Source organism: Acanthaster planci, linkage group LG19 (assembly GCF_054643075.1).
Source record: "Acanthaster planci isolate LZ-2023a linkage group LG19, COTS_SCS, whole genome shotgun sequence".
Taxonomy (NCBI): Eukaryota; Metazoa; Echinodermata; class Asteroidea; order Valvatida; family Acanthasteridae; genus Acanthaster; species Acanthaster planci.
Genome location: NC_141795.1, coordinates 10,729,724 through 10,756,023, shown reverse-complemented (window position 1 = coordinate 10,756,023; position 26,300 = coordinate 10,729,724). Strand labels below are relative to the sequence as shown.

Sequence of the window (26,300 nt, the reverse complement as noted above, 5' to 3'; positions counted from 1 at the left end):
TCAATGGCCGTTTTTTATCTGTGTTCAGAATCAAGCTGAACGGCCGCTTTTGATCCCTTTATGTGCATAATCAAGTTGAACGTCCGTTTTGGAACTTTGTTCAATCAAGTTGAAGGCCTTTTTAACGATCTCTGATCAGAATCACACTGAACAGGCTTTTTTTTCTTTGTTCAGAAGAAGCAGAACTGAGCTAAGCGAATATTTGGTGGACGGGCATTGGTATTTACTGGTGCGATCTCGTGCCTTTTCACCGTAAAACCTGGGGTGTTAATTTTCACATCAGACGTTATCAGACGACCACATTAACACTTTACTACAGTGTTACAAGTTTTGGTGTTATTTCAACACCGTTTGTGTTACTTTTAATACCACCTAATGCATTATTACATCTGTAGGTGTGAAAAGTAACACAAGCGGTGTTAGACCAACATATTGGGGTGTGGTTATGATAACACCAAAAAGTGTTGTTTTTAACACCACAGATTTAGCAGTGTTTTAACATTTGCGTCGACTAATTTCTCTGACCCCACAAAAGATTATTGTAATGTCGTGTGTTCGCGATGCAAAAAGATTTCGCCTAGTGGATTTTTTATCCTGTCAAAGCTCTATTTCAATTGGTCAAACGTATAAAATGATACCAACTATGATACCTGTCGAGAGGAAGAGAAAAGTAAAAGTGTATCCCTGCACGCGTTGATAGAAAAAAAAAACAGGAGTTTGGTTTTCTATAAAACCTGTATGCATCTGATTAACCAGAACATGTAGACATCAATGGACTGAACTATGCATGCATGACTTTTTCGTACATGTTACATATACATAAATACAGCTTTACAAAAATTCAGTTGGGCAAATCTGGTTGGAGAACAACTGATTAGAATGGGTGTAATTAAGTTGTGTTTGATTATACAACAGCCATCAGCTGGAGACATGACATACTTTCGACATTGGGCAGTTACTCCGAGAACTGTAACAAGAATGCTTAAAGCAGCCTCCATTCCCTCGTTATCAACAGACTTTAAAAAATGACTTGGGATACGAATCCTGATGAACTTGTGATAGACTGACTATACAACACTGCCAATACGCACTGCGCTTGGGAAGAACTCGGCTTAAACGTTTACCACGCTATCGTTTTATTAACCAGTCCTGCCGTTTAATACAAGCCTTGTCTATTGCATGCGTAGTCTGTAAGGTTATACCTATATTTTATACATTGTACCTAATTGCCAGAGGATTCTTATCACAATCCTTGCACACTGGGTCATACAAGAGGCGCTTTTACCGTCACTGACTCAATTTGTTTTTTCTTTTTTATCCACTGAGGGGGGAGACGTCATCTTCGATACCGACGAACATCCAGAAGGAGAAGAGGGGTCACAACATCTGCACATTCCTGAATCCTTCTCAACTCCCTACAGTGGGATGTACACTAGCCCCATGCTGCCAAACTCAGGCAGTAAACGACTAAACATAATAACCTTATCTGCCCTCACAGGTACCCACATTTCCATCGTCGGACAAAAATGTGTTAATTGTTACAACATTAAAATGAACGATAACGGTTTCTTTTGGCGGACGAAGTTTGCAATGCTGTTATGGTATGGGCGCGGTATCCATTACCAGACGGACATTTGTGGTGGTGTTTTGTTTGCGTACATCTCGGCTAATTATCACTATCCTTAAATGTGTCTGTAAACAGTTATCAAGTGGTGGTAAACATGTACCCAACTAACTTCTGCTTAGAACAACCGTCATAATCCGGATAAATTACATGACAAGTGGCACATTGCTGCCATTGTTGGAAGTTAATTTGTACACGTGTTCTCCCATTAAAGTAGGGTTATAGCAGTGAACTGAATTGCATTTTAAAAACAGACCTACTTAGCTTAAATGCTTAAATGTCCGAGTAAAGTAAAGACAGGACCAAGACTGGAATGTGAGCAGTGTACAACTTGATTTAATAGCCCACTCTCATTTTGCCGACAACATGTACAGGCAGCCAAAGTTTGCGAAATATCACCCCTTGGCTAGTTTTCGCTTTTACCTCTAAAATGTTCAAAAGCACATTTGTCCCATTAATTTTTAAAAAGGGTTGAATTTGCACTTAGTATGTGTATTTAATTGTGTGTGTAGTATTATCCAGGGTTTTGATGGCTTTGTGGGATTGTTAACAATACGAAAATTGTTCTTTTACTTTAGTTTTTGCAGCCACTCGTAGAAAAAAAAACACGACTGTGACGTCAAAAGAGCAGACCCTATATAAGTCTTGCCATGAATAGAGACATACGATATTGATATCGTCTTTCTTACAGCTGGATACGTTGTTGGCTGAAGAATACCAAACTATGACACAACTCTCTTCACTGGCCCTGGTGGCGATAAAAGTAATAATAGATTTCACCGTCTCAGACACGTCTGAAATAGGCTACCTGATGATAATGATCTGGTTTATAACCCGTTCCCTGGTTGAACCATAGGGGACGAGAATGTACGACTATGTCGGAGGTACTAGTTTGAGATGTAGGTATTATAATGTATCTCCGTTTTTCAGAAATTAAATAAAGACAACCTGGAGGAGGGGCTCAGCCCCCTCCCCTTGGGTGCGCCTCTGGCACACAATGACTTGTGCAAATAGCATTGGCCATGTATAAATTGCGACTATTCCCCCAACTGTCCCTACGCTGCATGATGCAGTGATGTACCGACGTTAACTCCAAACTCCCATTGGGGATGAATGTTTATGGAAAAAATGCACACATATTTATTGATCATTTGCATTTGTATTTTGGTTACAAGTAATGTTATCATTTAAATCTTTCACTTTCAAATGATTGTAAATCTAACTAAATTATTAGAAAATGTATTCGAGAGAAGTATTGTATAAACGTTTTTGTAAATAATATAGGGGCCTAGGCATTTTTTCAGTTATAAGGAATTTGAACAAACGCTCAAAAAGATTTACATTAACATACACTCAGACAGGACATTTCGTGTACGTAATCCTTTCATTTCTTTGTGAACTTTTTCATGCGAGTAATGGTAAATGTGCCTTATCACATATATAAGTTGCGACCAAAATGACAAAATAAAAATAGCTGTATTCTGATAACACGTGAAGGCGAAATGAAAATGATGAAACTGCATGTGTAATGCAAGACCGTGAAATTCGTCTACAAATACTCAATTGTGTAAGCAGGCACTGTGATAGATGACATGTTTCAAGGTTTCACCAAAAAAATACCAGATCTGCACATCAGATCAGCATAACGATTTTTGCGAAAAAATATGGGAAAATGACGTCTTTTTTTCCTTTTCAGTTAACAGCTATCACATCAATATATGTATAACGCTAGTCCAAAGTAAAGTGCGAGATTTGCAAAGCACAAGGCACCCCTTTTCGGCATCAGGTTAGGCAGGGAAGAAAAGCATGTGGCAAACAAGAATATTATGAAAAATTGGAAAACATGATCCACAGTAAAATATATTACAGAGATTACCTCGCATGACCTCCTTTCTTGTGTGCCACCTCAAGGGAATATAGACTGGTCATGCTGGTCTTCAGTGTTAACAGTGATTCCAGACTATCTGGGGTTCCGCGTCTCACTTTCATGTTTTTCAATTTGTTAAAACATTCAAATATTGTCATCACAAATACTCACAAGTATTCTTAACGTAAACTGGCGTGAATTTTAATGAACATTTATTTTATTGCTGTTAGTCTTATTCTCTTTTTCGCAAATGAAACGTTAACCTCACTTTCAATTCAAGATGTCCGACATATACAGTCAATGGCAAGCACATCGTATGGTGTGTTGACAAGGTGACGTGCGGTTTCTATTCATTGCGCTTCGATCGCAATTTATAAATCCAATAAGCTGGATTCACTTTGCAATCGTAGGCTGAAATTAAATCTGAGACTTATGTAACAGGTAATTCCAGAAATTAGGGTCCCAAAGTGTAACATTTTTGTGTCTCTGTTACAATGTGACCGTTTGTTATTTGACATGGAAAAATCACCAGAATTGAATCCACACTATTATTATTTTTATGGACAGTTGACCACCTCACATGCCTTAGTGGTGTGTAGTGTAAGTTCAACTATTTGTATTTTAATTTCGGACAGAAGACCAACAAAAAATACAAAAACCTGTCAGAAAATTTTTTATCCATTTTCTCCCTCAAAATTACATGCATGCCACTTTAACAAAACACACACTTGAAGAGTAAAAGGAAGACTTATTTGCACTGAAATCATTTCATCGGCTTTACACAGGGACATCATCAGCCGATCTGGCAGCGTGGCCCCGCAGCCGCAGTCTGCTCCTGGATATGGCTGAGGAAATGGCTGTGGCGACACCTGCCTTTTTGTAGACCTTGTCATTGGAGATGTGGTAGTATCAACGGATGTCAAGAATGTAGCGCAGGCAAGTCTGATGGTACGCATCAAGGTGGCGGAGGGCTATAGAGGAGGGAGACCAGGATCCACATCCGTAGAGAACAGGCAATACATAGGTGTTGAGGATTCGAATTTTGGTGAATGTGCAGATCTTGCCACTGATCTGCTCCATACCCTTGAGAGACGGCCAAAGATTCCGCAGGCCAGTTGAAGGCGGCGGTTAATTTCCGGCTCTGATGAGCAGTCACTAGAGATCTTTGATCTAGGCTGGATAAACTGGTCCACCGCTTCGACCTGCTTGGAGGAGATGCATACCTGAGGAGGAGGTGGTAGAAAGTCGGACAGGAACTGCACGTTCGTCTTCACCCAGTTGATGGTGAGGCCTGGGGTGAAGCTACCTCATCGAGGACCTTCAGAGCCTCAGCAAAGGTGTTAAGCAGTATGGCAAAGTGCACAACATCATCCGCATAGCGAAGGTCTGTGAAATGAGAGTAGTAGTCCACGCCAAGGTCAGGGCAGCGCTCCATCAGACAGTTCAGCCAGTAATCGAATGCAACATTGAAGAGGCCCGGTGCGGCAACACATCCCTGTCGAACTCCTGAGGTGATTGAGAAGGGATCTGATAGGGTGCCTTCGGCCCGCACACGGCAGGTGGTATTGGTGTGAAAATCCTGGAGGATGTAGATGTACATGAGAGGGACTCCTACGCCCTGGAGAAGGAGGAGGAATCGAAGGCCGACGTAGGCAACATACAGGGGCTGGCGAAACGTCCTTCGTTGCTGTGCTATGACTCTCAATGCAAGAATACAGTAGGTGGTGGAGCGGTTTGGTGTGAAGCCCGCTTGTTGAGGGCGGTGCTTGGCTAGTAACAGGGGATGAGGATGATAGACATGACAATTTGGGAGGGTGCAGAAAGCAGGATGATGTGATGATAGCTAGAGACGTCACGCCGATCTCCCTTGTTTTTGTAGAACGACAGGATGGTGCCCTCCTTCCATTCGGCAGACACGATGGGTGTAGTAGCTGAGGTGCAATGGGGTCACTAAGTTAAGTAGACATGCCGTCGGCAACTTGGGCTTTGCCAGATGGAAGCTCCTGAAGGGCGTCCGTTATCTCGCGGAGAGAAGGTGGATCAAGAGAGATGGAAGCATCTGTGGTACCCGAGTTGGCAAAAAGCTGCAGGTCATCGGATGGAGGCGGTAGGGGCTTGCACAGGTTTCTAGAGTAGTGTTGACACCAGCGATGAAGTTTGGCAGGGGCATCGGTGAGCAGGGTGCCATCCTGAGCGAGAAGAGGAGATGAATGGTGTTGTAGGCTGGGCGAAGGTTCCCTGTCCGGAAGCTGTTTTCAGCCTTGTCAGCAATCTGACGCACCCTTACAAAAATGTCCCATGAGGGTATCCCATGGGAAAATTTCCCATGGGATTACATGGTGAATTGGCCACCATGTAGCATGGGATTTTTGCCCATGCGTATTTTAAGAACCCCATGTAATCTCCCAAAATATTCCCATGGTGATTTAATTGTCATATCTCATGGTGATTTTCCCACACATCCAATGCTGATTTACCCATGCGTCCCATGGTGATTTATCCTTGTGTCCCATAGTGATTTTCCCATGCATCCCATTGTGGTTGCCTCATTTGTCCCATGTTGGTTGCCCCATTTGTCCCATGGTGATTGTCCCATGTGTCCCACGGGGATTTTCCCATGCGTCCCATGGTGATTTTCCCATGTTGATTGTCCCTTTCATCTCATGGCGATTGTTCCATGTCAATTGTTCCTTGCGTCCCATGGTGATTTACCCATGCGTCCCACGGTAATTGTGCCATGTCCATTGTTCCTTGCATCCCACAGTGAGTGTCCCATGTCAATTGTTCCTTGCGTCCCATGGTGATTTACCCATGCCTCCCATTGGTGAATGTCCTGTGCATCTCATGGTGACGGGCAAAGTTGCAGTCATCAAATCAACATTCCTTTCCAAACTGTGTACTGTAATTCATGCCAATGCTGCATTTTAATGGCAGCAGCTAATGTGGTTTTAATATACAACAAAGCCTCTAAATGTACCTGTGTAGATGCCATATCAATACAAATCCCAGTGTTCTCTTGATGACTGCAAACATTTGAATAGTGTTTGTGTGGCGTTTCCATGGTGTCCGTATACAAATCACATTGTATTCCCATGTAGAGTATAAAAACCCTTTGGTGTTCCCATGCTGATCATGAAAATCCCATGGTGTTCCCATGCTGATCATAAAAACCCCATGGTGTTCCCATGCTGATCATAAATCCTCATGGTGTTCCCATGATGATTATATAAACCCCATGGTGTTCCCATGCTGATCATAAAAGCCTCATGGTGTTCCCATGGTATCCACAAAATGTCCCATGGTGATCACTTCAACCAACATTATTTTTTTGCCAGTCCCATGGCGTACACATGGGGTCCCATGGGCATCCCGTAGGCTGCATGGGACATTTTTGTAAGGGCAGCCAGAGGACGTAGTCGTAACGCAGGCTGGACAGCTCGCGGTAGATTTCCGAAGATCCAACCAGTCTGGCTTGTCTGCAGCGGTCCACAAGATCTAGGGAGGTGTCTGAGATCCATGGCCTTTTCCTGAAACGGCGAGCACCAAGCACCTCAGAGGCAACTGGGGTAAGATCTGATTCCAGGCATCCTCGAGAGTTAGAGGCATCCTTAGAGCATTTTAGACGTGAGGACACTAATGCAGAGCAGCCCGGGGCGAAAAGAGGGTTACAGAGCTTCTCGATGTCAGGAGGATGACGTGAGGCAGGGCTTTGACGGTACGGAGATGAAGAAAGAGGCTGGCAACGAGGAGACGATGTTCTGTGTTGCCAAGCTCAGCACTGCGGAAGACACGGCAGTCGGAGGCAACCCTCCAGCGTCCGCTGACCAGGATGCGATCAGTTGTCTTGCTGGTGATACCAGTATTGCTGTACCAGGTGGTTCTATGGATCTGCTGATGCTGAAACCAGGTGCCGAAGATCTTAAGGTTATGTGTAGCACAGACTTCAAGCATTAGGTCACGTTGTTGGTAGTGGCGGAGGGACAGGGTGTGGTCCAGTGATATGTTTGAGGCCAAGACGATCTCAACCAATCGTAGCATTCATGTCCCCAGGAACGATGGTAATATCGTAATGAGATATGAGCCGGAGCTCGCTATTGATAGAAGTTGTCCTAGGTTTCATCATCAGATACATCAGTTGGAGCGTTAACAGAAACAGGGCTGGGTGTCCCACCTATTGACTTTAGTGTATATTTTTATGTCTTGGACAAATTACATGTCAAGAATAATGTACATTTGCTCCAATACTGCATGCCCGTTTAATCAAAATCAAGAAATGAAACTCCTCTGGACCTTCATCACGGATGCTGAAAGAAAACTCCTTTAGATGCAGTCTACTGATTTGTAATTTCTTTATGTATACAAGAAACACTTTCTCTCCGTGCTTGTATACTACGATTTTTCTGGTTCTCTTAAACAATTCTTATTTTCTTTTTTCTCTTACATCTTTAAGTAATGTTTTTGCTTTCATGTCTCATTCTATTTTTCTCATCCTTTTTAGACATTACCCACTTTGTCCATTTGAGTGATATAAATAATTTTACCTCGCTGTTTGTTATTCATTCTTTCCGTAACAGTTCAAACAAAACCAAAATACGAATAAGCAAATTAGAAAATAATCATTGGTCAATCGTTCTTTTTGCAAAGATCTCTACCCTTGAAGCAAGCGTTTCCTTTCATGAAATATCTAGCATACAGTAGTCATAAAGAAAACAAAAAGAACTAGAAGATTTAACGTTGAATAGCATTGTACGAAACTCACAAATGCTTGCCAATTCACAAAATTGAACGCCAACACACATACCGGGAGAGTGTCCACGCGAATTTGAATGCTTTCTGCGTGTTTTTCTAAATTAAATGCTGACCTTTCATTTTTTTAATAACAAGACTGTGCAAATCACATGCTCATAAAAAGAAAATGAATGTTCGTTTTGCTCTTTGAATGGTGATTTAGATCTCAATCTTTTTCGTGCTAATTTGAATGAAACTGTCGCTAATTCGTGTGCGAAGATGACGAATTCAGCAGGAAAAACCTACATTAAACGGCATCTACTTGGATAATATTTGCACCACTCCTTGCTGGGATATTTGGAAATTTTACACTCTATGATGCCTTATCACCGATGAAAAGCGTAGGTAGCCTCTCTCAACCGCGTATGCAGCCTCTTTCAACCTCGTCTATACGTTGCTTACACAAATAAAATTGTCAGAGAACGTCTCCGTAATAAGAATTGATAAAGATTCCATGTAAACGTACAAAGTGTTTTGTTACAACGAAAATATCTGTTGAGATACAACAAAAGTTTTTAGTAGATCTACTGTAGCCCTTGAGGTGCCAATACATACGGAAAATACTGTAAATATACAGCAAATATTTTAACAGTGTAGTGGGTAATAAAACCAGAGGAATTGTCAGTTTTATGTAAATGAGGAAACGAAGCCCGCTCAATGCAAAAATCAGGCATTCCATCAGACCTGATGGAATATATTGACTTTTTCTTTGGTATAAATATACTGGAAAAACTTCAACATAAATTGTCTAAATATATAAATTTAACATAATAACCATTTAAATAACCTGCCATAAAATAGTTTATTGTTGACATTCATTGAAAAATAAATTACCACATTGTGATTATCATAGCATGAACAAGGATAGGTACTTGTGGATTATTTGCTTGAATGCTGGAACGTAATTCGTGTCAACACACTGCTATTGGCCTGACAAAAGTTCAAATATTCAGAATCCAAATTGATAGGGCTAATCGTTTATAGGTCTACTTCACATAGTAGCTATCTACTGATGCCTATATATTAGGAACGGGGACCAGTCCGTAAGAGTAACTGTAATTTCAACCTCCTTGAAACCCAACAGAAAGTCAAATCTCGTCTTACTAAAGAAACTGTTGTCAGAATGTACAAGAAAATAATAATCCCTGAGTCTTAAAGTTCATGAAAGGTTATACTCTGGATTAAAGCTTAAAACATTTAAAACAAACGATGTGGTGGAACTGTACAAATGTCCAGACAATCCATAACATGACTTTGAACACTTCTTCCAGCGAGTAGACATGATTTTGACTGCAGCTTCGCGTGCGTGATGTCACCGTTGCTCATGGAAGACACGCTATATGGCTGAAGGTGTTACGTAATTCAGTGTATTATGTTAATGTAATTTCTCTTTTGATACTCTGCCGGCAGTAACATGCATCGGATCAGCTTTGAACTAATGTTACACTATAGTTGAACACCTGATCCCAAGGTCTGGTCGTGTGCAGATACTTTTTGCTGCGACAAACCAACGGCCATCCTCCATTCTCCTGGAAATAAAACATCATCTTATGTTCCAGACTGCAGAGTCCACCTTAAAGGCTTTGAAGCGCACCTGGAGGGGCTAGAAACAAATATCTTTCTGATATGTTCATTAACTTTGTCGTTCTTTAGATATTGCTGAGGAATTTTAATCTTTTATATTGCTTGAATTTTGCAGTAATTCTATATGTAGTTATTTTTATGTTTCGTATGCGAGCATTTTTATAATGCATCGAGGGGTGTAATAAAGATTTTGGACTTAACTTCACAAATAGCCTACGCTAACCAAATAAAGATTTGTATGCGCGCTCTCATATTCTCTACCTTCGTAATATTTTATGGGCCCACGAATAGTAAATCCGCAAGTATGGAACAGAACGCGAAGGTTGTGAAAATGTTCTTAGCTTGACGTTTGTTTCAAACAACGTAAGTTCAGAGTATTTTTCCAGATTTTACAGGTTAATGGTAAAGTTTGTTTTGCAATCCTAAGAGGTACGGCCAAAGGCTTCCGATGCATTACATGTAATTAACGCGTTGTGAGACTTAAACATTTATTATTTTGTCTGTTTTGTTTTGCCACTTGGAGACTGTTCAGGATATTTTAAACTTTGATACGCTTATTCAACGGGGTGGTTGGGTTTAAATCTGTCGGGAGTATAGGTTTTAAATCTGGGTCGTAAATCCAGGTAGTATGGACTTATGATTTTATAGTCCCAGTTTCTGAACCAAAGGGAGATGGGCTATTGAATCAGCCCCAAATTTTACGGTGAGGAAAAAACAAGGCGGATTGTTCGGACTTTTTCGGACTTCCGAACTAAAAACGCATTCATTATCACTGGGAAAAGGGAGAAGCACATAAATATCAAAATAAGCTGTTTTAATGCAGAGTTGAAGGAGTTTAAATCAAATCTGCATCACGAACGATGTCACTTGTGTCCTATGGTGTCAAAAATGTCCATAACCCCTTTAGACGGCTGTGCAGCGTTTACATAGAAAACTCGTAATGTCAACGAATGATTTTCAAGGCAAGTATAGAAGTCTTGTTTTGACTCATCTCTAATAGCTTACATTAAGTATGAATCAACAAACCTAATAACAAAACGATAAAACAGTTATTTATATGCGTATTCCGCATAATTGGGCCCTTTTCGTCATTTGCATTATTTCGAATACTTTCGTTTGGATTTGATCACCACGGTCAAAGAAACTCATGTGTAATACTTTATCAAACATGTTCGTCCGATAAAATGTAACAGACATGAAAAGCATAACAAAATCCAGTTAAAAGTATCTGTATTACAAAATTAAAATGTGGCTTAATTTCCAGAATTTTACAGCTTCGTGTTTACTCATCTTAGTTCTTAAAACTACTCTTTCTTTCTGCTTGTAAAAAATGCTTCATCTGCTGTATCTGCTCTTATATTTCTTGGGCTGAAGGACCACTTTGCTGGCTTTTCCAACCCATTGCCATAATTTTTATCTTAATAATTATTATTTTTTATTACACTCTTTCTTGCCTTACCTTTCTATTTGAGTCTTGGGAGACATACGCCTTTTGGTGACAGTTTATTTTTAAAGTTTTATGTTCTCCTGGGCAGCCTGCTGTGTCTCGTGATTGTCTTGTATGTTAATTGCCCCAAATAAATATTACTATCCGAAGTTCGAACGTGAGATCATAGTAAAAGCGATTACGATGTCTCGCACAAGATAGGGCAACACCCCATTCACTGACGTAAGCCTACTTTATCATACCCACACCCAAGCAAGCTGACCTGCAGTAGTAGGAATAGTCAATGACTGGCAACGTTAATTACACACAATTTCGTACCTGTTGTATAGTTAACACAAGGAAGATAGACATAAACAACCCTAGCTTACCTGGTGTTTATTGGATAAGCCTAGTGTTCCTTTGAAATATGTAAGCATGCTAAAAAAAAATGTAATACAGCAGATGTAGGGTATCAAATATTACACGGTTTCACATCGATTTCTGTAAATTATCTTTACTTAATTCCCAGCGATCTATCACTAGGTAATTATGCCACAACGAGTTGAGTTTCATTTCTTTGAGAACTCCAGTCTTTACGTATTGTTATAAGACCATACAGTACAGTAAAGATGAAAATTTACCATTTCTGTTGAATCATTAACATTAAAAATGAACTCAACCGCTATTCAGAATAAGAATGCCCTTTAATGGTGGGCTTTGTCCACTGTTCAGTTAAAAATATGTTTGCAACATAATTATCCACAAAATGTGTGATACAAATCGACTTATAATAAACTGCAAGGTTGTAAAATATTATGCTATCCTAAACAGAAGCATTAGTGTATATAGCCACCTTCTAAATGCAATTACAAAGTCAATTAACTGACTTGACACTGTGTGAAACATATTCACGCGTCACAACAGGGCCCGCGCCCCTAATTAAATATCACAGAATATTTCGAACGACTTCACGGTACAGCTTGATGTAGTATGCTGCATTATGAAGATGCTGAGTTGATAACTGTAGGTATAGGCCTACTGCGTACCTACCTATGTCAAAGTAGACACTAGTCAGGAGGAATGGACGAATCCTTGACGGCTTTCGCGTCGGAGGAGTACAGATGATGAGGTTGGTCCTGTCCTCAAGATGTTTAATCGGTAGTCTTGAAGATGGCGATGAGCTGGGGATATATTTTCTAGACTACAAAGCCAGCCAGGGTGTGTTATCTGCTCACTCCCAGGCCACTCTTTCACCAGTCACTATATCCAGTGCGACGCCTCTCTCGCTCTGCACCGGTGATGCAGTTTGCCCGTCGTGTGAGCACGATCGGGAGGCGAAATGCTAATTTCTGTGTTTGGAGGTGACGACTGTTTGAGGTTAAAGCTCTCTAACCCGTTGGTTGACCCTGTTTCAAATTCGGATATAACCAGTATCTTTCAAAGTGTGATCTAAGAACTTTCCCTGAAATCACACCAAGTTAATCATACCCAGGCTGACGGCAACGAAGTGCACAATATTGCTTGCTTGTCCAATGGTGGACGCGTATTAGAGTTGCAGTCCACTAATTCAAGTATTTCTGGCCAGCGCATTAGCATTAACAGTGCCCCCACAGCATCTTTTGAAATGGCAGATTTTTGGGCCCCCAAGATGGTGCGATTGTGTAAATCGGTGCCAGGATCAGCTCCCTGGGTCTTTAAGCTTTCACATGAGAGCAGAATGGCTAAGGGTTGAAAATCGTCCTAAGTTCTCGAGAAAGTCGAGGGTTGCAAGTTGAAAAATGGCTGCAATCAGGATTCAGAAAAGTCACTTTTCGGGGGGGGTTGTGTTGCGGGAATTTAAGCCGCAAAAAATTGAAAACAAATTAAAAGATTAGGGACCAGACAATCATTTAATTTGTGCTTCAGAAATCTCAGGGATGTTGTATGCATGTTATTGGGCCCTGAACAGTGCCAATTTGACACTGTTTTCAACTTGAATTAGTGGACTGTTCCCTTAGAGCCGATTTTTATCCGGTACATCTTGAAGCATGTAAGAGCCGTTGGCTTCAGCTCAAGACGGGATATTGATGTCAACGGAGAATCATTACGATTGACCCGACAGATCGTCGACATTATTAAATTGTGCATTATGATAATGTCGTCAGGTATCCTGTCTTCTAATCTTAGAATAGGACTGATTCAAGGGCGAAGTAGGCCTACGTACTTCTTGCTGAGATCAGTGGCGGAGTCTACACTCAGCGAGCAAGGAGAAATTGATCTTCAACTTGAATTTTTTCTGCAGAAGTTGATCAGGGCCTTATAATATTTGTCAAGTCCTCGATGGAGGAATGTTGCCTTTTATTCTCTACGGGTTTCGGGCACACGAATTTTCTCACCGGCAACAGAAGCCAATTAAGCCGATGGTTTCATCCCTCATTCAGAGACGGACGAGTGGGGGACGCATCCACATGCAGTCCACATGCCCCTGTTCATAAAATCTTTTCGCCCAAATGAAAATTTCCAGATCTGACGTGTTCTCAATATTTAAACGAAATTTTACAAGACGTAACGTCGCATGGTCGGAAAAAATTTCCAAACATAAAACAGCCGCTGGTTTTGAGTTCAGCGCGCGCATCTCATCCAAAATCTCATTTCATCCAAATTTAGAAAGCACCCGATCTTTTTGACAGTCAGCCCGATGCAACCCGACGTTCCAAACCTTTTACGAGTCGGCTGTGTTTGACAAGCACATTTATATAAAGTGGAAAATTACCTGACCTAAAAGAGAAATATCCTTCCGAAAATATAAAACACACGAGGGACAGTACAAGGTAGTGGACTCGTACGCAGATGTAGCGTTACAGTGTTATACTTTACTGTAGTCTTTTGGTAAAAGCCCAAATAAAAACAAACAAAACTATTTGAATAAATTTGTAATTTATTAGGAAATCAACTTGAAACAATATCCCGCTTTTACGAAAGATTCTAATGTTTAATCTGACCTTTGCTGACAAGAATTGCGTCAGGTCAGCTCGATTGAATCTCGAACCCATCGACTGCAGGTAGGTAAATCTTTGCAACGTTGTGCAACTTTGTTTTCATGTAAGTACAGTAGGAATGAGAACAAACGTGCACGAACAAGGAGACCTGGGAACGATATCGCCGGAAGTGAAAGGTTTTTAATATAATTTTTTTTGCCCATCTCCAGGTGACTCTTTCGAAATATTACTTGAGGAAGAAAAAGGAATAATTCCGATATGAGTGTTTCTTTGGGTGGTTTCATTTAGAATTTAGTCTTTCCAAAATTATAGAACGTGATAGGACGGCCCCATGTAAGTAGGCGGACTGCGTGATGGTTCCGGAAGCTTGCCGCGTGACCTTTTACACCACACTGAAAGATTGGCACACGTAGGCCTATAGAGGGCAAAATCGACCCAAGCATGGGATGTCCGTGTGGGCCGATTTTTGTGTTCAGGCGGGCAGCTGAATAGTACAGACCTGAGCGCCTAATTTTACTAAGGTTTGGGAGAATTTTCGGGGAACAGTAAATAAAAATGTTTTGTGGCTAATAACCCTAAAAAGCAAGCTGATCTTGTGGCCATAATCTTTAATTTCCAGTGAAACACGTCAAGCAACTCAGTTCAGGCTAAGGGTCATAATTGGCACCATTTCTGTCCGATTTACAGACGTCTGCGTGCTCCCGATTGTCACAGTGCATGTGCTCGAATTCAGATGAAATGAAATTTTGGATAAAATACGTATCCCAAAATCAGAACCTGTTGTTGTTTTATGTGAGGGTAATGCATTCCGATCTTGAGAATATTCCGTAAGTAAAATTTTGTTGAAAGCATGCTGGGTCTGGGAAATTTCACCGACGGTTTTCAAATCTCGGCTTCAACACGGTTTATTGCTCCGACTGAATTTACTCCCTGATTTTGAAGTCTGCAGCTCAATAAAAAGTAAATAACAAAACTTAACTATAACACCATGGTCCCGATGGGAAGTATATTCACTATTTTCGAACACCACATGCCTACAAGCGATTTGTGTGTCTGAGGTGAAGCCTGCGTCAACAACGAAGTCGTGATTTAGAAATGAGGCTGATCTTTCGCACATGCGCAAAATGTCTCTATAATATTGTCTGGTTCTCTTACCCGTGTCTGTACGCATAATTAGGTTGATGATGATCTGAGAAGTCGCGATCGGGCTGGGGTGAACGATAAGGGCGAGGATAATCCAGATTGAAGTGATGTGACCAGCGATCTTGAATGTACGTACCTGATTGGAATTTTAGACAGTGAAGGATGAGAATTTCTGGGTGTACGAGCCGGTGTCCCAGCTGAACCCTCCTTTTTAGGCAGAACATTGACACTCAGGGAGTTGACCTATTCTCTTAAACCTTCTGGCTAACTTTCTTGACACGTGTCGTAAAACCGCCTGCATTTATAGTGAAGGCTCTCTGATCACCACTGCAATTACGACACAATGTTCCAGATGAAATTTTTACATCATGATGGGTGATACCTGACCTAAGATTTTATCAAGAGTCATCAGGGAATCTTTGGTCACAACTCAGAGTGAAGTAATTAGAATCAAAAATAGAGTCATTAGGCATGACAATGACAAGACTGCAATCTGGCTGAATATGGTTTGCATGAATTTCATTTTTTAAAATACCTTTTTATTTAATGTTTTGTTAGCAAAAATTAATGCAGCACTGAAAAAAGCAGTTCATCTTCAAAAGCTATATATTTTTGTCAAGTTGTTGCAGTATTCAAAAAGTTGTAGACGTTTTACGCCCTGTAGTTAGTTATAGATCAAGCTGACGAAAAAAGCTGAGTCCAAATATTTGACGAAACGATTTCCACTTTTGCTATTATAAATCTTTTAGCCGTACTGCCAAATATGCATTCTTTGTAAACACTGGTAAAAGCTACCTGGATGAAAATAATCACATTAAATAAATCCGATTAATACAAAAGGTTAGTGCTGGTGAATACTCCTTGTATGTTTGACGTAAAATGTTGAATTATTTTGAAAGGGACAGAAAGCGTAATTTGGGGGGTGATTTCAGTACAAATACTTTTTCCTTTTTCCATTCACGTGTCTGTTTTATTAGAGTGGCATGAATGCATGCAATACACAACACACCACTATTGTGAAGCGGTCAAATGTGCATAAAAATGGTGCTTGTCTATTTACACAAGTCCTTTTTATCATAAACATCTTATACATGTCTCAGAATTAATTTCAGCCTTAGAGTGCAAAGTGAATCTAACCTATTGGATTTACGAATTGCGATCGAAGCGCAGTGAATAAAAAACGCACGTTACCTTGCCAACACACTATGAGATGTGCTTGCCACTGACGGTGTATGTCGGCCATCTTGAATTGAAAGTGCGTTAAACGTTTCATTTGGGAACAAGAAAGTAAGAATAACAGCAGTAAAATAATTGTTCATTACAAATTCATGCCACTTACGAATAGTAAATACTTTAAAATACGAATAGAATACTTAAAAAATTTTGATGAAAATATCTCTAAATGTTTTGACAAATTGAAAAACAAAATGAAAGTGAAACTTGGAACCCCAAATAGTCTGGAATCACCCCGTTTAACATTGAATACCGGTATTACGACTCTATTTTCCCTTGAGGTGAAACACAGAAACGGGGTTATGCGTTTTCTCCCTGTAAAGTGTTTCACTGTAGACCATGACAATTGCATATATTTGCATGTGTCCTAATTCTTCAAAATCTTTGTGTTTCACATACGCTTTTCATCCCTGCTTATCCCGATGCCAAAAAGGGGTGCTTTGTGCTCCGCAAATCTCGTACTTCACTTGTGTAGCGACAGCTCTTATTCACTGAAGTCAGTGGCCTAAATTAAGACCTGTCACTAAAGAGACAAAGTATCTTTCAGATTCAGACGACATATGCAGCAAGGTATGAGACGGAGAGAACCCCCCCTGCTTTGTGTTGGTCATTGTCTCGCAGGAATCTGGGGAATTCCTTTCAGACATCTTGGGGGATGTGTTAAGTAACAATAGTCTGGAATGTTTATAGGGATTGGACATGTTGGGGGGTACCCCTCGGTCTCATTTCTTGCTGGGTATATCAGACGAACACAAAACAAACAAGGGCCACATAAGCTTGCAGTAAAATGTAATGTACAGCTTTCACTTCTAATTGACATTGAAAAAAGAAGACAAAGGAAGAAAAAAGATATTCACACGGCGCACAGAACATCGACGACAGAGCTTACACTAGTAAAGGAAACTGTTAGAACTGTACGTGCATTTAAACCCGTGTGACGGTCAGCATGGTCAATTCTTACAATTTTTTATTCTACATATCAGGCAATGTCTGATCCCTGTAAAATTCACTCAGTACGTCAACGGTCAATCCCTGACTGCATTTCTGAAGTGACGTCATCATTACCTCATTCGTTGATTTTTCAAGATTAGTTTTTCAAGATTTACAAGTAAACGACTACTATCTTCTTGCCATAATTTCTGGAACTTCTAGTCCAATTACTTCCAAATTCTGCAGAAAGCCCCTTAATTTCACTTCGCCAGTTTGAGACATATGTATGGATTAGCACGATCTGTATTTAAGAGCCAAGTATGGAGTAATTCCACTATTTACTAGTAAGATCGTCTTATATAATTTGTGTACACGGTGACCTTTGTCCTCAATTTGGTGCACAATACACATGTACACATACTAACTGCAGCCGCTATCGGGGCACAAGTGGTGAAATGCCGTGTGCTGCGCAGTTCGTGCTCGTTTCAATAAAAAACATTATCTTAAATGTATTTTAAGTCGCTAGGTTTAACTTTAATGTGAAGTTTTGTTAATCTCAGTGTTTTAACTTTTAATAGTTGTCTTCTTTATTTTTTTTCCTAATTTTAGTGGGTTTTTATCTATTCTGTCGTAATATACACACTTTGTATATTTAATTGTATTATTTTGTTTTTAAGATTTTAACACGGCCCCCTAAAAAACAGCTCTAGTTGAATGGGTTTACCTTGTATAAATAGCCCTTTCAGCCCCAGAAGTGCCAGCTGGGCTCAAAGTGGTATGTGGATTCTTTACCAATGAGCCTTTGTGGCACACGATTTCAGTGTCACTTCGTTACCAACACTCCTCTTTCGCACACAGACCAAAACGCCAGCAGCGGGAATGTAAATAGCGCTCTCTCCCGTTTGATATCGTCTCGAGCGCTCTGATTGGACGAGATGGCTTGGAGACGCGCTTGGCGCGTTCTTACAAAAACCACAACAGGCGAAATGACAGCGGCTTCGGACATCATCGACGAAATTTTAACAGATAGTGGCTCCAAAATAACCTCGGATGAAACTTCCTCCTTGTTCTCATCATAAGAAAGTGATGATGAGTTTGGGCAACCACATCATTCACTACATCGACGCCACCGAGCACCCTCCAAGCCGAAGTTCAAGTAGGCCTAAGGCATACCCATGTACAGTCTTGCAACTAGACACTCTAGTCTCAGTCATTCATATCCTTATCATTACAATGTATTGCATTTTATAACCACAAGCAGGCTTGCCATATTTTTCCCGATACCCCGAATGTGTCACGAATCCTAATTGCCAATCAAGGAAAAGGAAGGATTTCAATCTTTATTCTTTAAACCCTGATTAATGTACTGTGGCGTCTCAATGTAGGGTAACTTGTCGTGGTTTCCAAGCAGAAATTAAACATGTTCAAAGATCACCCTAAATTAATTGGCATATCGTACAGAAAACAGACGCTTTCTTTGGCAGAATGCCACTTTGAGAGTGTGAGTGTATATAACCAAACGTGCGGTGAATCAAGATTTAGTTTACATGCAGTGTGTGTGAATAGGCATTTCAGTCAAACCCAATCAGGAAGTCCATCTATCGCGACTTCAATGAACAGCTGAATAAGACCTACCTTACTCCTAGTTTTTTCATGTACACTGCTTTGGTGTTTGGTGTAAAACACTTTGTAAATATTGTTCTTATTAGTCCTTATATTATTCTTCAATAATGCAGGACTGGATGGCAAGCAACCTCCACTTACCAAACGCCACTACCTGTGAACTTCACGGAACCGACTGGGTGTAGCCAGAATTTCAGTAATCTGTCACCCCTACAGATATTTTAACTCTTCTTCTGTGAAACAATTTGGCAATTGCTGGTGAGGGAGACCACTGCAACCGATATGCAGATCAGATCTGCCGAATCCGCAAACTCTCGTGTACTTGGACGTAAGTGTCTACTACTACTACACGCATCATCATAGATCCCTGAAATGGTGGAAACAAGTTTTCTTTGCAGTTCTTGACATCTGTTTGGTTAGTGCTACCATCGTGTACAACAGCATCCCCACAAAGCATCCGCTCACTAGCTTGGATTTCCGGGTCCAGGTCATCGATGAAATGTTGTCCGCCTGCAGGACGAGCAACTCAAAACCACATGTCCCTGAAACTGCACTCCTTTCAAGTGGACATTATTCCGGAAGGAGTAGGCAAGGCCAAAACAAAACTGTGTTGTCTGTAGTACGAGAACCCAACGTAAGCAGACTCGTATGATTTGTAAGCATTGCCAGAAACCAATGTGTTTAATGCCATGCTTTGAAACATTTCATAGTGTGCGTTATCGTTGACTCGTGAAGTTAAGCTCGCAGCTCTCAGTTAGTCTTACTTAATTCCCTACAATGTACATGTGGCCTTCAGTGTGCAGTGTATGTGTGTATGTGGCAATTTTCTTAGCCATGTGGCATGACCTGGCTGTTCCTATCTGAGGTTGAGTCATTAACCAGAACTGAAGTAAACTCGTCTTAGCAGGCTCTGCTTTTAAGTACTATACATTTGTACAGTACATGAATGTGTATTAGGTCTATATTACCTTGCTCACTGTGTATATTCTGACTATTTGACTTGGACGAGTTAAGCCGTAATGTTTGCACAAGTTATTAAGCCCAGGCTGAACTGTTTATCCCAGCCCAGTGACTTGTACCATAGCCATGCATCATGTGTTGTATTTGTGGCGGTTTCTCCTCCGTAGTCAGTGAACCCTTGGCTCGCCGGGCATATGCAGCAAGGTATGAGACGGAGAGAACACCCCCTGCTTTGTGTTAATTGGTTATTGTCTCGCAGGAATCTGGGGAATTCCTTTCAGACATCTTGGGGGGATGTGTTAAGTAACAATAGTCTGGAATGTGTATAGGGATTGGGCATGTTGGGGGGGTACCCCTCGGTCTCATTTCTTGCTGGGTATATCGCCAGGCCACTCAGCCCGGTTGCGGCACCGCTCGCGTTTGGCCAAGGCCTGGATCCGTTTGGGTGGAAATATACCGCCCGTTACACCAAGGGCAAGGGACACTGAACGAAATGGCACGCACGGCAAAGGTATGTGTGATACCATCCACCTCTAGCTGGTTTATTCACTTCCACTCACTTCCTCAACGAGTGAGGTACCTCAACAAACTAATGCTAAACATTTACAAACGGCAAGGAGGGGGCATGAGGACCCATCGCGCACCCCCTTGCCCTGCCGAGATACACTGTCACAAACTCAAATGAAGGTACAGTACCTGCGGTTCATGTACTCACGTGAATTAGTTACAAACCTCCCGTCAGTACCCAATCTTTATGCACAATCCAAGATGAACTAACGGTTCAGTTACAATCGTCTACTCATTAACTAAATCCCGGGTACCAAAGTTGGTGTCAGTCGATCCAATCTGAACTCCTCAGCAGCTCGGCTTAGACGGACTAATTTTCCCAATTCTAACATTATTTAATTCCCCTCCCCGGGCCCTGTTTTCCACAGTCTGAAAACACCATCTTAGCATAAAAATGCAAAACAATAGTCCACAATACCCATTTCAACCTTTCTTCCTCTAACTAACTTTTATCATACTCTTGGTATTGTCGAACTCTCCCCCTTTTTCCCATCATGGCTGTCTTCTTGAGTTCAGTTTTCCACTTTCCACAACATAATTTACTCACTGAAAACACGTTGTCAAATCCCCTGACAGTTACACCAATACCCCTCACTTGACATACTCGACGGCCCCCGGTTTCCAAACTCCCGGACCTAACCCGAAACCTAATTAAGCGCATCACTGGTCAACCCCACTGCCATTCCTCTGGAGTTTAAAAGGTAACCAGACATTCGCGTTACATATTATTCAGAAATGCATGTGGTGTACACTGTGTCCAGACTTACTAAGCGAATATGTGTCCAAGCATATTATGCAAGTATGTGTTTTTTGTTGAAGTAACACACTCACGTGTTCCATAATGCCCCAACTGCTCTCCATGCCTCAGTGGAGATGTGACAAATGCAATAGAAGAAGCATTGTCTGTAACTCATGAGATACAAGTCCAAATGTGAGTTATTTTCAGAAAACACTGTCCAGAGTAATTATGCAACAGTCCACTGTACAGTAAAGATGGGTAAAAAAAGGTGATCTTCAGCTTGCTGAAAAACAAAAAATTGTGTAGTTGCTTTCACAGGGCCAATCTACATTGGATATTGCCAAGTGCCTTTCCAGAGATCATCGTACTGTGCTATAATTGTGGCAAACAGCGAAAGTGGTCGAAAAAAGCGAGTTCAAAATATTAAAAAATCAATGCCCGGCACCTTCGACAGATTCGCCGTCATGTTACCAGAAATCCTCTAGCAACCAGCAGAGACGTATTCGAAGCATACGAACTGCCCAAAGTATCCAGACCCACACGCTGTAAGGCCTTAAAGGAGGTTGCCAAGGTTTGAAAGGCTCAAAGACGACCACCTCTTAACAAAAACCACAAAGCCAAACGCATTTCCTGGGCTGAAAAATATATGAAAATTGACTTTTTCACGGGTTATTTTCACGGACGAGTGCAGAGCAACACTGAATGGGACCAGATGGATGGGCCAGAGGATGGATAACTCAGGGGCAGTCTGCACCAGTGCAACTACGTCGACAACAAGGGTGGGGGTGGAGTCATGTTTTGGGCTGATATCGTTGGAGATCAGATGATTAGACCATTTCGTGTTGAGGACGGTGTTAAACTGAACTCTGAAGGATAGTGTGATCTTTTGAATGCCAACTTTGTGCCATGGTGGAAAAAGCATCCGGCCAGACAACGCAAGCTGCTGATTTTCATGCACGATAACGCACCTTCGCGCGGCATCCCCATTACACAAAAGCCTGGATGGAGCGCAACGGATTCAAGCAGGAACAGATCATGGAGTGGGCCTGCTTGTTCACCGGATTTAAATCCGATTTGAGAACCTCTGGTCGGTGGTTGAAGTAGACAATTTATGCTAATGGAGCAATACAACTCCAAGGATGCATTGTGGGATGCGATTAAGGAAGCAGCAGCACGTTTCGAAGGAAACAATAAACAATTTGACAAAATCAGTGGACAGCAGACTGTTGAAAGTCATCAGCAAACAGGGTGGCTATATTGACATGTGACGTTTATTAGCATAAAATAGGATGTTCAGTGCAACTGTTTATTTTTTGCTTGTTTAGTTTTGTTTTTAATATTTAGTTTTTTTTTCTGAATGTGCAAGCAAAATGATTTCTGCTTTACAATGACCTATAATCTGGAGAAAATAATAAAATATGACTGCACTGCACACTTGTTGCGTAATATCTCTATATCTATGTTGCATAATATCTCTGGACAGTAGAAAACAAACGCTATGAAGAGATTACAATATTATAGTGATCTTGAGAAAATAATTGTACTGAATTTCATTTGCAAATGAACATATAAAATATAATATTTGAAACCAATAACCTTTACCAAAAGTGGTGTTTTGCAATGGAATTTTAATTTTAACACTGAACTTTGCATTTGCATAATAAGTTTGGACATAGTGTAGTGACCTATAAAATTTTCTAAATGGGTAGCACATGCAGAGCACTTAGCTTTTGTCCAGAATGAGTTATAAGTTTCGGAATTGCACTCCTTCAGCGATTAATTATTCCCACTTTTACAGGATTTTGCTTATAGAGTAACCTTACTTTATTTTTGCTTCCTCTGTTGTATTTTGCAGGTTTCCTAAGCTTGAGTACCTGCAACTGCATCTTTTTACTGAGTGCTGTGTTGGTTAACCACTGGTCGTGTTTGAAGATACATGTATTGGTTCACTAAAAGTCTTGCTCAAGTGTCGGTTTCATTCTGTGACATAATTATAAGTGTTGTTTAAGGGTCAAATAGTCTCTGTCACAATAACCAATGCAAACCTGGCACTGTGACCGGAAAGTTAAGAAAGAGTAGATTGCAATCCGAAATAATCGCTAAAGGACAGTTCTTTTACAAATTCTTTGCAGACAATTTTTATTATTTACAACCTCAGATGTCTACCCTATTTAGATCATTAAAACAATATAAATATACAATAGATTACCACCTTACAATTAGAATTAAAAAAATGAAATTTTAGACGTCAATTGACTGTTTGACCAAATATCAGAAATATCTTATAAAGTTTGGCTTTTACCCAGGTATAACTGTATTAGTGGTTTCCTCTTGACATCATAACCCTTTGTTGCAAATTGACCTCCATGGATGATACAAAACTACAAGATATCAATTGCGTAACTAAAGCGTATGATACAGTCACAATATTAAATGTGTACAACCAGAGAAAATCTATCTAAGGACTAAACATATGAATGAATTTGCAAATGATCCATCTTAGCTTCACCGAACTCTATCCAAGGACCATACATGTAATTGAATTTGCAATTTGCAAATGATCCATCTTAGCTTCACCGAACTCTATCCAAGGACTATACGTGTAAATGAATTTGCAGTTTGCAGATTATCGATCTTAGCTTAACTGAACTCTGGTCACAAATGATTATCAATTGGCAATAGCAATACAGTTCACCGCGATAAATCCTGGATCCTGTTATGCGGGTCCTCTAGTCCTTTGTAGACTCAGTGGCGATTGATCAAGTGTTGCTCAGCTAGCTTACACTCCGCTCATCAAAAAGCCCTACCACAGTACTCTCAGTCGTCTCTGCGACGCACGTTCAAGGCAAGGTTTTGGCGACATTCACCCCAAATAGTAGTCTCCAAACCAGGCTTCACCTTCATCAAGGGTCAGGCACTTCATGCATGATACAACTATGCCATCTAATTTTCAAAGAAAGATTTGCCAAAATACAAAACAAAACAAAAAATGCTCAAATGTACTACCGGTACCATCTTCTACTATATAGGCAAAATCTGACAAAAAATGCCTTTCAATCACAATTTCTTAGATATTTCTCGATCATTGATTTCTAACACTAGGCAAAAGTATGTACTTTAATTAAATCTTTATGTCGAAAGAAACAACTCAAGAATTAACTTACAGTTTTCTTGCAGTTTTCAAATCCTGGATTGCTGGTCTTGGATATGTTTAACCCAATTGCCTTAAGCAGTTCTGTAAATGTCTGCAGCACAGGGCAGCAAACGGGCTTAAAATGTGCGCGGCTCTGACAATCCACAAGCTACATGTCATCACGACAACCATCAAAAATGTTCTCATCCGACACACCCAAAACTAGCTCTTATACAAGGTACACATCTTATTCTCGTGCAAAACAAGTGACATTGTATCACACACAGTACCATTCATGAACCCCAGGTGAACACTCGCACGAAGAAGTCGGGTGCATTGGGATCGGTGCATTAGCTTACTAAACAAAGCTAAGTATGCATTCCACAATAGAAGAGGGATACTGCTGCTGCTTCCTGGCCTGTATTATCAAACAAAATAGCAAGTTAATTTAAATGTGGGCAAAGAAATCCATGGCCCCGGGAAGTGAACTGGATAAGAAAAATTACTAATTACTGAAAATGCATGAAGTATTACAAGCATTTGCTCATCTAATAGTCAGAGTATTCAGGGGAATTCTGACCGTCTCGTTTAAAAGTCTTGGTTAAAGCTGTGGTTTTTCTGGTCTATCCATTGTGCATGTATATTTATTTTTTGGTTTTTTAGTTTTTTGGTTGTGCGGACTGACCGAATTCCACTACTTCCTTTTCTGTGTAACTGTGAGTTCAAACTCTCTTGGCATCTTAGAATAAAATACTGGTTTTTTTTAAACATAAGTTGGATCTCTCCTTGTTTCCCTTTGTCTTTTCTAGTGAATATCCTGCGACCCAACTTCTTACCGATCCTTGTTATTACTTTTATTGTTATTGCTTGATTCTTTTTGTCGAGGTTTGCGAGTTTTCCCCATTTGGTCGCACTGTGTTATTTTCCCAGGTTACATATTTTTCTCTCTTTTTGGTGGAAGATCCGGGTAGAAGTTTTTGTCTTTAGGACTTAGCTCAATATTCACAAAGGGGGTCAAAATGTCACGTTCATTATCCGTTAACCAACACAGCATTTGGTGGTAGAGGCTTTATTGTTGTACGATGGCGGTGGTTCCAATCTCTCCAACCTCGTCAGCTGAGCTTTTTGATGACCCGCCGGTGCTGACGCCCTATCCTAAGTCGCAAAACCCAAATGCAGTTGTCTTAGGGCCCCCACGACAAACCCCGAAGCGTCTCAACGTCTTAGAGATGGCCAAACTGGACCCGTTCCCAACCGAGCTACAGACCCAGCCAGACCCTCGACTGCCACCCCAACGATGATTACCACCCACCAGCTGAAAGGGGTCCCACGAGACGAGACAAAAACATCACGGTTAGAGGACTGGATTAGAGACGTGGTACATGCTATGAGCAAAGGGCTTACCTACTGAGGTCATGAAACTACAGGAGGTTGTGCGGAACGGGTTGGACGGGCACGGACGTTGCCTTGAACTTGGAGAGTCGGACACCTGTGGGAGCAACGGCCGAAGATGCATACCGAGAGCTGCTAAAGGAGTTCGGGGAGGACAGCCTCATGACCTCACCCATACACGCTTCTACTTACGCGAGCAGAAGTCAGGGGAAACGCCCAGCGAGTATGCAGTGGCATTGGAGGCCCTCCTGCGAAAAATAGAAGACCATGGGCGGAGACAGGGTTACACCAGCCTATTTGGGGACGGCAGGAA

At 41.0% G+C, this 26,300-nt stretch overlaps 1 protein-coding gene and 1 long non-coding RNA gene across 4 annotated transcripts in view; one reads left to right on the top strand and one right to left on the bottom strand.

Annotated features, from left to right (window-relative positions):
- Positions 1-12,612, bottom strand: part of LOC110982054 (follistatin-related protein 5-like) — a 103,598-nt gene extending 90,986 nt beyond the window's left edge. Inside the window, 1 exon segment of the mRNA XM_087129983.1 lies at positions 12,340-12,612. The gene's annotated coding sequence lies outside the window, so the exon portion shown is untranslated.
- A 5,509-nt stretch (positions 12,613-18,121) lies between these two features.
- Positions 18,122-25,368, top strand: LOC147796029 (uncharacterized). 3 transcript variants are annotated; one of them, XR_015428383.1, is made up of 3 exons: positions 18,122-18,729; positions 19,310-20,667; positions 23,318-25,368. It is a non-coding gene; the product is annotated as an uncharacterized LOC147796029 (long non-coding RNA). The 3 variants fall into 3 exon arrangements; XR_015428384.1 differs by lacking the exon at positions 23,318-25,368 and adding an exon at positions 21,769-22,433; XR_015428382.1 differs by lacking the exon at positions 23,318-25,368 and adding an exon at positions 21,300-22,433.
- Positions 25,369-26,300: the final 932 nt, after the last annotated feature.